The sequence below is a fragment of the Amblyomma maculatum genome, chromosome 6 (genome assembly GCF_055883805.1).
Source record: "Amblyomma maculatum isolate TAMU_Amacu chromosome 6, ASM5588380v1, whole genome shotgun sequence".
Classification (NCBI taxonomy): domain Eukaryota; kingdom Metazoa; phylum Arthropoda; class Arachnida; order Ixodida; family Ixodidae; genus Amblyomma; species Amblyomma maculatum.
The window spans coordinates 161820123-161833394 of NC_139349.1; the positions used below are offsets into that span (position 1 = coordinate 161820123).

General features: G+C 44.9%; 1 pseudogene; it reads right to left on the bottom strand.

Annotated features, from left to right (window-relative positions):
* Nucleotides 1-265: 265 nt before the first annotated feature.
* On the bottom strand, nucleotides 266-11887 carry LOC146187323 (uncharacterized; annotated as a pseudogene).
* Nucleotides 11888-13272: the final 1385 nt, after the last annotated feature.

Genomic DNA, 13272 nt, shown 5'->3' on the forward strand with positions numbered 1-13272 from the left:
TCGGGTGACAGCTTCTTCCGCTCTGCAAAGTACCTGATAGTGGCAGGTGCTTGTCGGAATAACTGACTTCTTCTTTGTGAAGGGGCTATTGGAAATGTACAGCGCACTTAGGTTAGGTGCCACCTTCAACTACTCTGTCCAACTTTAGCACAGCATCTATGTACTCAATCGGCATATCAGTGCTGGGTGAATTGTATTTCGCACTGTTATTTCACTCAGTTTCATCTGGTCGTTTCGCACGAGGTGCCCTGTGATATATTGTAGTTCATGGGAAGTGTCTTGCATACAAAAACAGCGGCATAGAATTGTCATATGGATTGGGAACAGTGCATGTAGTGACAGAGGAGCGGCAGCTAGACAGGTTTAAGCTACGCCACATCGCACTGTTGGAGCTTCCCATATCGCATGCCACCTACAGCACATGCAAACAAATTTCTGTGCAAGTGTTGTTTAGGTGGAAGAGAATATCTCTCAACTTTTCTCTGTTCACAAAAGCACATCCATAATGATAAGCAATTACGTGCTTCCAGCGCGTGTTAAGACCTCCAACCATGAAGAAGAATGTATGATTTGCTGCTTGGTCGGTTTCAGGGAGCGCCAATTTGCCAAGAAAGCCATCACCGACTTCGATCTAGCTCAACACCCTTCCGAATATCAATATCATCCAGAAATAACCCAATCATTTTCAATGTTTGACATTACAGCCACTTTTACCTTCACCATGCTGGTAATTTCAATAAATACCCGGGCTTTCAAGTGTCCCCCTTGAAGAAAATGGGATTTCCTTGTTCTAAAATCTAATCGCAACCTGCAGAGCGACAACCAAATTTCAGGGGCAGTGATTTTTTTGATGGTTTCTATGCCCTATGTATCTGTCTCTTTCCTTTCAGAGGAGCCTTCTGGACCCCATTAAAAAAGTTCAAATTTTTGGTGAGCGTAGAGAAACCTCTTTCCGGAGGCTCAGTTTTTCTGTTTGCGATCTTCAACTTCTTTTTCGCTGAAAACAAGCTTTCATGAAACTCTGCGTTTTTCTTTCATGTCTTGCACAGCCTTTCATCACGGTGTTTCAAGCGACACTAACTTAACAGCCAGGCTCTCAAGAATAACCACTGTTGACCTTCAGTAGCAAATATCAGGCACTTCACATGCATTCTCAGTCTTTAGTTTACCGCTTAAGTTAACTCTGCTGTCTAAACACAACTTACGCGAGCTACTCTGCAAAACAAACGCCAGTGCTTTCCGCAAAAGCAACAAACAAAAGTGCGACGTTATGATTCTTTGCGAATTCACGATACCTACAGCACCGTCGTACACAACTATATTTTAATTGCAAAGTATCGTTTGATAAGATTAAACTCGTTTGCAGCTTACGCTGAAGATATATGGGCTGTCAGTTGTTTTTCACCGATCCTGCTTAACTTGTGCCTCCCACTTCCATCGCCGTTCCGAGTCCCGGGGGACGCGAAAACAGCGTAGCCCTTTACGCGTTCACCCGGTGCACATTGGCGCCCGACAGACCGTGATCTTGGCTCGGTAGAGTTAACAGGCATGTCAGTCATACGGTCGAACGCATTCAAAGTAAAACCGCCCAGGAGTCGTTAGCGGGTACTGTATAGCGAACAGCGCAAGCTCTTCCGCTTGCGCCGAGCAACTGCGGCCGCTCCGACGTCGCAGTTAGCAAGAAGTGGCGTGGGGCTGGTCAAAGGTTGGCACCACCCTTAACGGCGGTGCTGGCATCAAGGCACATAAGGTGTACCCGAGACAGCGCTTTCCTTTAGCACCAAATCCACTGTTTGCTGCGGGCGCTGACTCCACATCTTTTGGTGCTCAGCCGTCCTTTCAGCGGCCTTGCAGATTTCCTTTTTTTCAAGGTGAGCTGGTTGTTTGTGAGCAACTTCTCTTGCACTTTGCTATCACTGGTGCCAAAATCTATTTGGTCTTGAATGACTGACGCTTTCAACGTGCCGAAATTGTATGACTGGGCTTGAGTCACGAATACAATGCTCACAGGGCTCACTGGAATTTCGCACTCGTTTCTTGAGGTACCGCTCATGAACTCCATTCCGTTGGGCAGTACAGTGTTCTTCAAACCTTTTGATCACCGTCGCATAGTCGAGCTTATTCTGGCCATATGCAAAGGTAAATGTGTTGTAGATGGCGTCGCCTTTCTCTTTGCGATGGTCAAAAGGAACACGGCCTTCACCTACTCCGGTCTAGGTTTGCAATTGGCTCCGAGCCACTCAAGCAAAGCTCAAACGTATTTTGAAAGAGCTGCCAGAAATCTCCTGTCAAACGCAGCGGCTCCGGTGTGTTCAGGAATTCCATCTTGCTGGTCGGTGACGCCCCACTACAACTTGGGCTACATCCCACTCCTGACGCCATGTATCAGCTGCTGCGGCCGATCAAACGTGAAAGCACGGCTGCAGGGGAAGGAACGTCGTGTTTTATTGCACGCTAGTTTTATAGCCTCTACTGGGAATAAGAGCGATCTCCTCTCCCAGAGAAGCTGACTGATCGCGCATGTCCCGTGGCTTCCGGGACGGTGATTCAGCTACCGATATACGCATCAGTTATGGGCGTACCTTTAAGGTTAAATATGCGGCTATAGATATTTATTATCTTGAGTCTACCTAAACTGTATTATATCCCATAGTTGCCAATAGATCCATTAGCTTCATGTATTACCTATTTACGTACAAGGTTTTACGTAAAATGCCACTCACCAACGCCCGCGCCAAGCCACATTAGTCGTGTCGTTATTACACAGCCAATTCCTTGAGAGCAGACGCGTGTAACCAGACAATTATGACAGATTTCATGACATATTTTTTAATAATATTTGTGCACGTTAAACTAGCAATGAACTGCAATTAAATGCATGCATACTTGGAGTATATAAATCCGAAATTTTGTTAACCGTGTAGGATCTAGAAAATTGATTGTTCCACGGATATTTTATTTTCACAGCGCCAGTGATTTCGGCCTATTTTCCTTATTCCTCTCGTTGTATTTTGCGTAATTTGTCTACACTGATCTCGGAAACCACTTTTATATTATATGATGCGGCAGGCCTTTGAGCGAAAAATCAGATTTGCTTTTTGCACCAAGCCAACGGGCTACGAATCCTTCACTGTCTTCGAGAGTACGTGACTATAGCGGTTTGTGCAGCGTTTTCTGGTTCCACATGAAATCACAACGTTACACGAAAAGAGACCGTATCGTACTATGTAGCCGGACGATATATCCTACACTTCTGTCGCTCAAAGGCGCTGCAGAACTTGGCAGAAACTAGAAACGTGAAACCTCAAATTCATTATCGCACTTAATTTGTTGTGTTCGCAAATGGACTTGCTGTCTCTGCAGAATGATTTAACTAATCACACAGCAACAAGAAACAAAGCTACTGCTTTCATTTTTCACAGATCACTGACAAAACTTAATTTAACTCTCACCAGCTATAAACGAACAGCTGCTTCTCATGTACCTTTCAAGCCCACCGTACAGTGCAGCTGATCTTCATTGTACCAACGTGTTCTGTTATTTCATTGTCTTTAGACATGAAAGCTATTATTCCCGATTTGGAGCTACAACGCGCTTGTCTTTTTTGTGGTTTTTTGTGGCCTAAAGAACGGACAGTGAAAGTGTTTTGTGGTTCGCTTCTGCACGCAATTTTCTGGTTTGATTTCGTGTGTGGGGCTTAACGTCGAAAAAGCGACTCGGGCTGTGTAGAGGCCGCAGAGCAGGGCTCCAGGAATTTCGACCGCCTTAGGTTTATTAAAGTGCGCTGACACCGCACAGCACACGGCGTCTTGGTTTACGCATGCCCCGAAAAGCGGCTGCCGCGGGAGGGGGGGGGGGGGGGGGGGCGGGTTTTGATCCCGGATCCTTGGGCACAGCATTTGAACGCCTTAACCTTGCACCACCACAGTGGGACCTATATTCTAAAGCAATGTAAGCAAAATGTTCTGGTTCCAAGTTAAACACGAAGCTAACCAGAGAGCACAAACAGTAGACAATCCACGGAGAAGACACAAAAACAGGCGATAATTAACAACTACTTTATTCTTCGTGGCAACAACGCATATATAGGCTTGAGACCACCCTTGTTCAAGCATATAAGAAACCGTGATGTCATCTGGTCTAAGCTAACAATGTCGCGAGTACAGGAACCTTTATTCGGCTTCGTACAGAGAAATAGAAGTGTCGCTAATACAGTCTTCACCTTTTTCCTTGATATGAAAGGCTTCAAGCGCCAACCGCACGTGTTCATTTTTGCTTCTGCCAAGAATCGATGTTTTAATAAAATAGTTGTTACTTAGCGCCTGTGTCTTGTCGGTCTCATCTGTGGATTGTCTACTGTTCGCGCCCTTCAGTTCCGTAGAAAAGCAGCAGTAAGATCAATAACATCTGCAGTAAGAAAATCTATAGGATTTTTTCACATCCTAACAGTCTTCATTCATGCTTTCCTATCAATATTTCTTTACCATCTTTCTTCAACCGCAACACGAAGTTCACTAAACGCTAATAAACACTGGCGAAATACGTCAACGTATTCTCAGGAAACTAGCTGATAACGGCCGCTTCCAGAAATGCAGCCTTGCCTAATATTCTCTTAATGTTCTTGCTTCAAGAGCGCTGCAAAGCATACAGTAAATTTGTGAGTGTTTCGCAATTCTCGGTGTTTCTAGGTAATGAAAGCGTTTTGTTATGGGCGAACTGTTCACATGACATTCAGACATACCGGCGTGATGAGGCTGCATTCACGACGAGGAAGGCGAGCCAGAGCGAACTGCATCTGAGACTCATGGCTTTTTTCTAGAAAGTGTTCCGCTCTTGCGCTGAAAGAGACAAACATCAACGCACAAAATATCGACGTCGTAATAAATTATTCTTAGTGTTGCGCGCAAAAGAGGCGTCACCACGTGGATAAACGCATGTACCATTTTGTGATGGTGCAATGGCCGTTTTCAAGTTAGGAATTGTGTTTCCATCCTGATAGGTGTGCCTGACTACCCGAGCACTTCTGTCTTGCGCTCCTTTCCTTATTTGCAAAAACAGTACTCGCCACTGTTGGCGTGGTCTCTAATTTGTCGCACCAATGTACATGCTGTGGCACTATTATTACATTTTCACTGCTTTTTGTCTGGCTGATCCGTGCAAAAACGCTGATTGTCGTCCATGGCTGTATCTATTGTCAAAAGAACAAGAAATATGCAACATCATAAGAAGAAACTAAAATGCTGCTAATTTCCTGACGCGTAATATTCTAATTTGTTTTTATCTGCTCGTAAAAATGCATCGCTGTGTTAACATTGTGAAACCAAAATTTGCTAACAAGAAAGCTAAACAGGAGAGCCAGATGGAAGGGTTAGCTACTTGCCTTCAGCACATACGCACTACATGACGCATATACCAATCGCGCACGTTAGAGGGCATCTTAGTGTAGCAAGCTCGCTACACGCCCACCCCCTCTAACCTACACAACCCCCTCCCTTATCTCTACTCAATAACGTTTTTCACTAACTCACTCACTCAAGGCTTCGGTTTTAAAAACCGCAAAAAAAAAATAGACTGCATCTCTACCTAAGCTGCCAAAATAATGTCAAATTGGTTTCAACCTAGAACGTCATTATGGGGATAATCATGCGACTATTATCAAACAATCCTCTTTAAATGTAAGGAATTTAAAACAATACAGCCGAAATGCGTAAGTTTAATGCAAGTGGACTCCAAAATTACTGTTTTTTATTTTTGTTTCGTGAGAAATAGATCGGACATCGGTGAGCTGTTTCCAGTACACTCGTATCTCAGCTCACCGCAGTAGGTTAGATGCTTTCACTTTAATCGGCCGATCCCTCAAGCATATCCCACCAATGAACCCGAATTAAAGAAACTTCAATATCTTACACGACTGCAACGCACACTTAAAAGAATATGGTCTTCATGTGTCTAGAGCCACACTTACGGCGTATATGTTACCTCATCCATGTTTTCGGGTGCTACGCAACACGTGTAAGTGACTGGACATCTTTTGAAACATTTTGGTTATTTGGACAGCCGCTAGTTCGAAAATATGCAGGAAAATTTTTGTGCTATGCGGTAAGCATCTCAATGAGGCACAGTTATTCATACGGACTCTCTGATAGCTCTTGACGGCTATGGAATTGCCAAGGTCGTACAAACTGTGAAACAATACTATATGAAACATAAGTCATGAGGGAGTAATGATGTAAACCATTATATCTATGAAGCACAAACCATCGAAACCTCCGTAAGGGAGTAAAAAAAAATGACTGAGCATTGCGTCGCGTTCATTCCCGCAGACAATGCAGCAATAATAAAACAAAGCTAGCGTGTTAAGTATCGACATGTTTTTCACCAGGAAAACGTGAAGTAGCTTACATTACTGGCCCGATGCGATCCCTTGCGCGTCCACTCTGTGCTCGACCTCTGCTCGCCGCACGCTTTGTGCCAAGGCTGCCTCCGCAGATGCGCCACTGGTTGGAAGATGAAGCGCCCACTCAAGGGCTCTTTGTGTGACTCGCGTCGGCGGGCCGAGGGAATCAAGCGCGCTCTTTTACGAGATGAATGCAGACGTCGTTGCTACAGCCCACAAACTGCCGCCTCTGAAAGGCGATGGCAGTTTTCTTTTTTATTTTAATAGCCGGTAAATGTGAATGAAACGTGTCTCTACTGACACTTGGAAACCTCATAACAGCTATTGCACTGCATCAGTGGCCACAGATATTTTTGACCTCCTAGGGTGTTTCACATCTCCCAGCGGTTGTCTCAACCCAGAGCTGGCCGCCGCTGCTTACGCTTGTACACGTCATCTTTTGACAAGAAGCTCAAAGTCATAAAATCAACTCTCTCCTAGCGATTCTTTTGTCCTATGATATCATGGTTGGATTTCCGCTAAATATCAGAGCATTGCGGTGGTACTGTAATAGGGTCAACATTTCACAACGTGCGCTCTTGGGCACTGCTGCATTCGTTAGTTTTCTCGGCTATAAATTTGGCTCTATATCCTTGATAGGTTTGTGCCTTTCCGCTTTTGGAGACTCTTCATTTATCTCTCTTTTTTTTTTAACAAAGTGTGCCCCGGCCGACTTTGCAATACAGTCGTCTACAGCTCTGCGGAAGCCCTAGGTACAGTTAAACCAAGGATACTTGAAGCTTCCCTGATTCACTGGCTCTTTCTAAATTCTTCTTATCTATAGAAACAGTGTCCGTGTCCACCGACTGGCTCTGTGCAAAGGTGGTCCCGATTTTCAAAACAACTGGAAACAGACTTTTCGTAAACATGTACAGACCCATATCACTACCTAGCTGTTGCTGCGAATTATTGGAGCATGTAATTAACAAAACCCTCATAACCTACGTGGAAAACAACAAACTTTTATATGCAAACTAGCGCGGTTTCTGGAAGAGTTTATCAACCCTTACTCAACTACTTATAATTACACATGACTTTGCGGCTGCCATTAACACTGGTCTGCAGGTAGATTCAGTGTTTATTGATTTTGCAAAGGCTTTTTTTTCGGTTAAAGATTTTAAGTAATTCGAGAAGCTCAGCTTATTGGTATTATTTCAAAAATAATTTCATAGATCGTCACTTACCTTTCAGGCCGTTCCCAATATGTCAAAATAAATAAGGCTAAATCAGACACATTGGATGTTTTTCAGGCGTTCCCCAGAAATGTGTATTAGTGCCTACACTCTTTCTTATCTATATCAATGTTAATTTTTCCTGTGTAACTCAAGATGTTGTATTAAGGCTGTTTGCAGATGACTGCGTTTTTTCTAGATGACCAAAATAATCTGAACTTTTCATTGAATAACATTGCTTCTGGCTGTGACACCTGGGTATGAAAAATATCAGCAAAACATAATCTGTTACCATAACAAAGAAGAAGACGCCAATTTATTTCACTTACCTGTTATCAGGATCTGCTGTGAGGCGTAGTAAAGAAATTATGTAACTGGGAGTCATAGTAATCACCGAAAAATTGAGTTGGGAATCCCTTATAGACAACATATGTACAAAAGCATACCGACAACTGGGATTCTTCCGACGAAAATTATCAGCTGCACCCTCGCATGTAAAGCTAAACGCCTATAAGACATTAGTACGATCCATTCTCGAATACAATGCCGTAATTTGGAACACTCATCAATCTTATCTCAACAAAAAACTGGAAAGACTTCAAAACCTAGCACTCCATTTTGTATATTCACGTACTTGCGTTACGACAGCGGGACACATCTGCGTGAAAGAGCTGGTAGCTCGTCGTTAGAATGGCGGTGACAGAGTGCGTTCATGAAATTTATTTTCCTCTTGTATCACTATTGTATCAACATAGATAAAGATTTGTACCTAAAGCTATATTATCATCGCTCTAAAAGAATTAACCATGACATGTGTATAAGACCGTTAATGCTAACTGTGACTTGCTGAAATCTCATTTATCCCCGTTCCATAGAAATATGGAACAACCTGCCCAACCAATTTATGAATAATGTGTCACTTGATGCCTTTTGTACCAGCGTTGAACCTTTTTTTTTCAAGAAATGTCCCTTTCGTGGAGTTGTTCCCACCGTCCTCGTTTTGTTCACTAGTCTTAATGACTGTATGCTGTGTATCCTTTCTCTGCTGCCTTGGAGCACTATGCCTTTTGTTTGCACTTTTTTCCCACTCCTGTCAGAGCTTGAGAAAGGCTCCCAGTATTGGTAAATAAATAAATAAACAGCTTAAACCAATTCTCACAAGTGTTACAGTTTTCCTCTAAGTTTCCTTTTTCGTTTAAGCGGTGTTTTCCTGTAAAACGAAAACATTTATTTATTTATTTGTGGTGCTTTGCGCAAAATATAGTTGAGAATTATTAACCCGGATAACATTGTTTGTATCACGAAAGTGCAGTGTATGTGTTAAAATTAAGCGGAAAGCACCTAGTACTCTATAAGACCTTTTCTAAAGGTTGAAGTTCTGATAGATCATATTTAATGGTAATAGTTTGGTCTGGAGTGAAACCATAAATCTTAAATAAACTTAGTGTGATGAAACTATGTTACGAATTCTTTCATTCTGGGACCCTCGCGGCCCCTCTTATAGTGTTTCAAACTGCGCACGCTCTTTTTCATCTGTAATGGTTCTTGAGTGCGCAACGAAATCGCGCAGGAGCGAACTGTCAAATGCGAAGGTTGCATCTGATCGGCGCAGCAGCGATGGTCGATAAGGTCGGTGGATGACTGCTCGGAGCATTTGCGCTGTCTGCAAGCGGCACAGGCCCGCGGGATTAGTCTCGCGCGATTTGAAGGTTTCCGAGCGAATGTGGACCAGCCTAGCGTTCCATGCTCTTTTCAGCCGGGTTTCGAACTGGAACAATCATAATTTCGCATTATTCTCTCGCTAGCTCGTTGCTGTTGCATGATACAACCACCACTCGCGACCAGTGCAGCAAGCACTCTCTCTCTCTATTCTGAGGCCTCTATTCTGGCCAATGTTGCCCTCTACCTAAAGTGTGCGGAACGGGTGTGGGCCGAGGCCCGACAGGATAGGCTCATTAGCTGGGAGACCTGCAAACCAAAGCTACGGGACTTGTTAAGCAAGCCGATCGGCTTAGAAGCCAGGGAGCTAGCAAGCCACGCATAAAAGTGCACGCCGTCACACCTTTATTTCTTTTAAGCCATATAATTGAGTGCTTCCACATCACCGATACGATGACCGGGAGTGAGAAATTGGGCCTCTTCCTTTATTTACCATGAGAGTTACGACAATATGATTATGCAAGAAACTTGTATAGGTGGTTTTTGTGATAAATCAAGTCGTGTCTGCTTAGCGCGTATAATAAAAAAATAAGAACATTTCTCCGCGACTGCTCACAACAGATTAGGATGGATACGCGAACTGGCCAATCGATCAATTTAGTATGTATGTATGTATGTATGTATGTATGTATGTATGTATGTATGTATGTATGTATGTATGTATGTATGTATGTATGTATGTATGTATGTATGTATGTATGTATGTATGTATGTATGTATGTATGTATGTATGTATGTATGTATGTATGTATGTATGTATGTATGTATGTACGTATGCATGTACGTACGTACGTACGGACCGACGGACGGACGGTCGCACAAATGAATGGATTGGTGGACAGATGAATGAATGGGATCATGGATTTATATAGAATATAGGGTATATAGGGGATATAGAATATATCCTTTGATAGAGGATAGTGGTAGCAGCCATCAATCTCCGCTTTTTTCCCGTGCATGTTTAATGTTGTTGCAAATCCGTCATCGATATTTCGTCATTTTAATTTCTAGTGTAGGGTGGGGGTTAATTAACTCCACTGGGACTTAATATAGAACCACAGAAGGAACTGCCCGTGTGCCAGCAAGTCCAGCGCACACAAGCTTCTTCTCCACCATTACACGTACATCTTCATCTCTACAACAATTTTTTTTTTCAATTCCTGGGAGACGCCTCCTGTCCACCTTCCTCCCATAGACGACAATTAAGCTTCTTGGCTGCGCCCATTTATCGAATCTTCGGGGCGAGCGGCGATAGGGCGCCATCGCGACTTGTTTCTTTCATAATTCCTGGCGCGCGATTGGCCGCCATTGAAGTCCTGGTGCGCCATTGGAGTACGAGAGGAGACACAGCCACAGCGCTGAACTTACAATTGATGTTTATTGAGGCTCTGCCTTTGTTTAAATACAGTGGCGAACAGTCTCAACAAAGGAAACAAAGAACACACAAAAACCCCGCCGATATGGCGCAGTGGTTACGGCGCTCGACTACTGCTCCCAAGGACGCAGGATCGAATCCCGGCCTCGGCGGCCGCTTTTCGCTGGAGGCGAAAAGCAAGGCGCCCGTGTGCTGTGCGATGTCTGTGCACGTTTGAAAACCCCAGGTGGTCGAAATTTCCGGAGTCCTCCACTGCGGCGTCTCTCATAGCCTGAGCTGCTTTGGGACGTTAAACACCACAACCCAAAACCAACACAAAAAATTGGCATAAAAGGCATGACCAAAACTCTGAGCGTGGCAACAGTGGCACTTGACAAGCTGTGAGCAATCCCTTATCGGTGGCTCAGCCACCGATAAGCATTTCCCGCCCTGATTGTCTGAATGGCTTCTTTTCGTTCTTGCCCTTCGTTAGGTTGCCCCCTAGCGTTTTTACTCAACTGTGTCTGCGCGTGCGTGTTTTTGGAGCAGTGGGAGAAGCAGAGAAAAGCTGCGCTGCCCAGCTGAACATACTCTTTTCCTCCTTTTTTGTGTTCTGTTGCTGCTTCTTTTTTGTTTCTGGGGGCTCCCTAGTCCTTGATCTCGAGCGCGACGCCGATGTGGACCCGGATGGCGAAGTAGAATCTGTGCTGAACGAGCGCTTGCGAGCCCGGCTGGTGTCGGGCATGTATCTGCTCTATGCCCAAGCTTGAAGCATATCTAGCAAACTTGCCGCGATGATCGGTAGAGGTAGCAACCCGTCTCGCCGCCATAGTAATAAACGTGGTAGTGGACGATCCATTTGAATGTTATGACGCCACTTTGAGATTTTCCAAGCATTCGTGCATAAAGGGTTTTCACTCCTTGGGTACGTACGCTAAGATGGGATAGCAATTGGGTAGGTGTTGTCCCAACATCCAGTCCGTGGATCACTCCTTTGCATGCATTGTCCGGCGCGGCAACGTAAGCCATCACAGCGTAGCCTTTTGCACCAAAACGTAGACTCAGAACGTTCAATGCAACGCTGGCAGTCTCCTTGCTTACCGTGTTGATATGGGTGATGCTAGATTCGTTGTGCAGCGGTATAAGCAGGTTGCCTTCGTTGTAGATGTCTTGGCTTCCACATGCTTTGGTTATAGCCCGGGCCATCTGATGCGTGCTCAGCTGGCTGATGTTGAGTCCATTCTTCGGTCTATTAATGACTGAAATCGGCTTTCGGCAGTGGAGGTAGCTTGTCTCTGGGAATAGGATTCTCCTTTTGTTTGGGCTGGCTCGGTGGTGGCTTGTCCGCCGCTGTGGTTCCGGTCTCCGGAACGGCAGTTATCCTCGAGTTGTGGTATTTTGTAATGAACCATCATCAGCTGTCGAATGAGTGTCTTCTGGGAGTGGTTGGTAGCGTTCTCTTCGCGTGTTGTATTCTCTTCAGTCGGTGCTTTGTCTCCTGTCGACGCCGCCACGTTGTCAGCAGCCATCCATGATGGTTCCCTTGTGAGCTTGAGCAGCGTTTCGTCTGGCCGACGGCGCGACGCCGCTAGGCTTAGCGCAGCTTTCGCCGCTTCGGATCTGCGAATGGCCAGAAGATGATGAAGTCTGGATAAACGGATCCAAATCTGTTATCACCGGATTCAGCTGGATTATAGAAGTCAATGGAGTATCCTACATTCTGTGGCGTTGAGGGTTTCCGGGTAAAATGTTCAGTCAAAGCAGAGGCTCATGCGAAGCGCGTCCGCTCCATCTGGCCCCCTAGCGGAACGTCCGGTGGTTGATGGTAGCGACGCACCAGTCGTCTCCTCCACCATCCGAAGCAGAAGTATAGAAACGGCTGAAGAGGTCACAATAGCACTCGCTTGCGTCGGAACGAAGGCTAGATTGATTTTTAGCGACAGTAAAACTACGATCTGGAATATCGGAAAAAGCAGTCTTGCAAGAAGCGGCCCGAATTATATCAGCTGCAGCTAAAATCAATCAAAAAATCACCATCATTTAGGTTCCAATATTATTAAATATTAAACCTTTATTACCACCGATACAGGAGGTTCCCCTACTCCCCCACCTAGGTACGCAGACCCGAATAGGGAGCTGGGACTCCGCGACTAAAAGCGAGCAAGGATACATTGATTCTTCGCGGCCTCAGCCGCCAGGCTGACGACTTCGTTTTGGGTCTCAGGGGTTTCGATTTGGAGAAGAGATTCCCAAGCTTCCGTGTCATGAATGTTGGCCACTGCCCCAGGCGAAAAGGGGCATTGCCAGATTATGTGATCTAGTGTACCTCACTGTCCACAGTGTTTAGTTTTTGTGTTGTCTGTCATCTACTTTTAAATGGTGCAGCCATACAGGGTTGGGGTAACTTCCGGCCTGTAGTCTGCGAAGAATTTTGGCCCCTTCGTTGTTTAGCTCTTTATGTGGAGTGGAGAAAGTTTTTCTGATTAGTTTGTAGTATTCACAGATCTCGTGGTAGGTGTTTAACCTCTCCTCGGGTTCTGGGTTGTCGACCTGCTCGACGTTCATTCGGTGGTACATATCTCGGGCCAGCG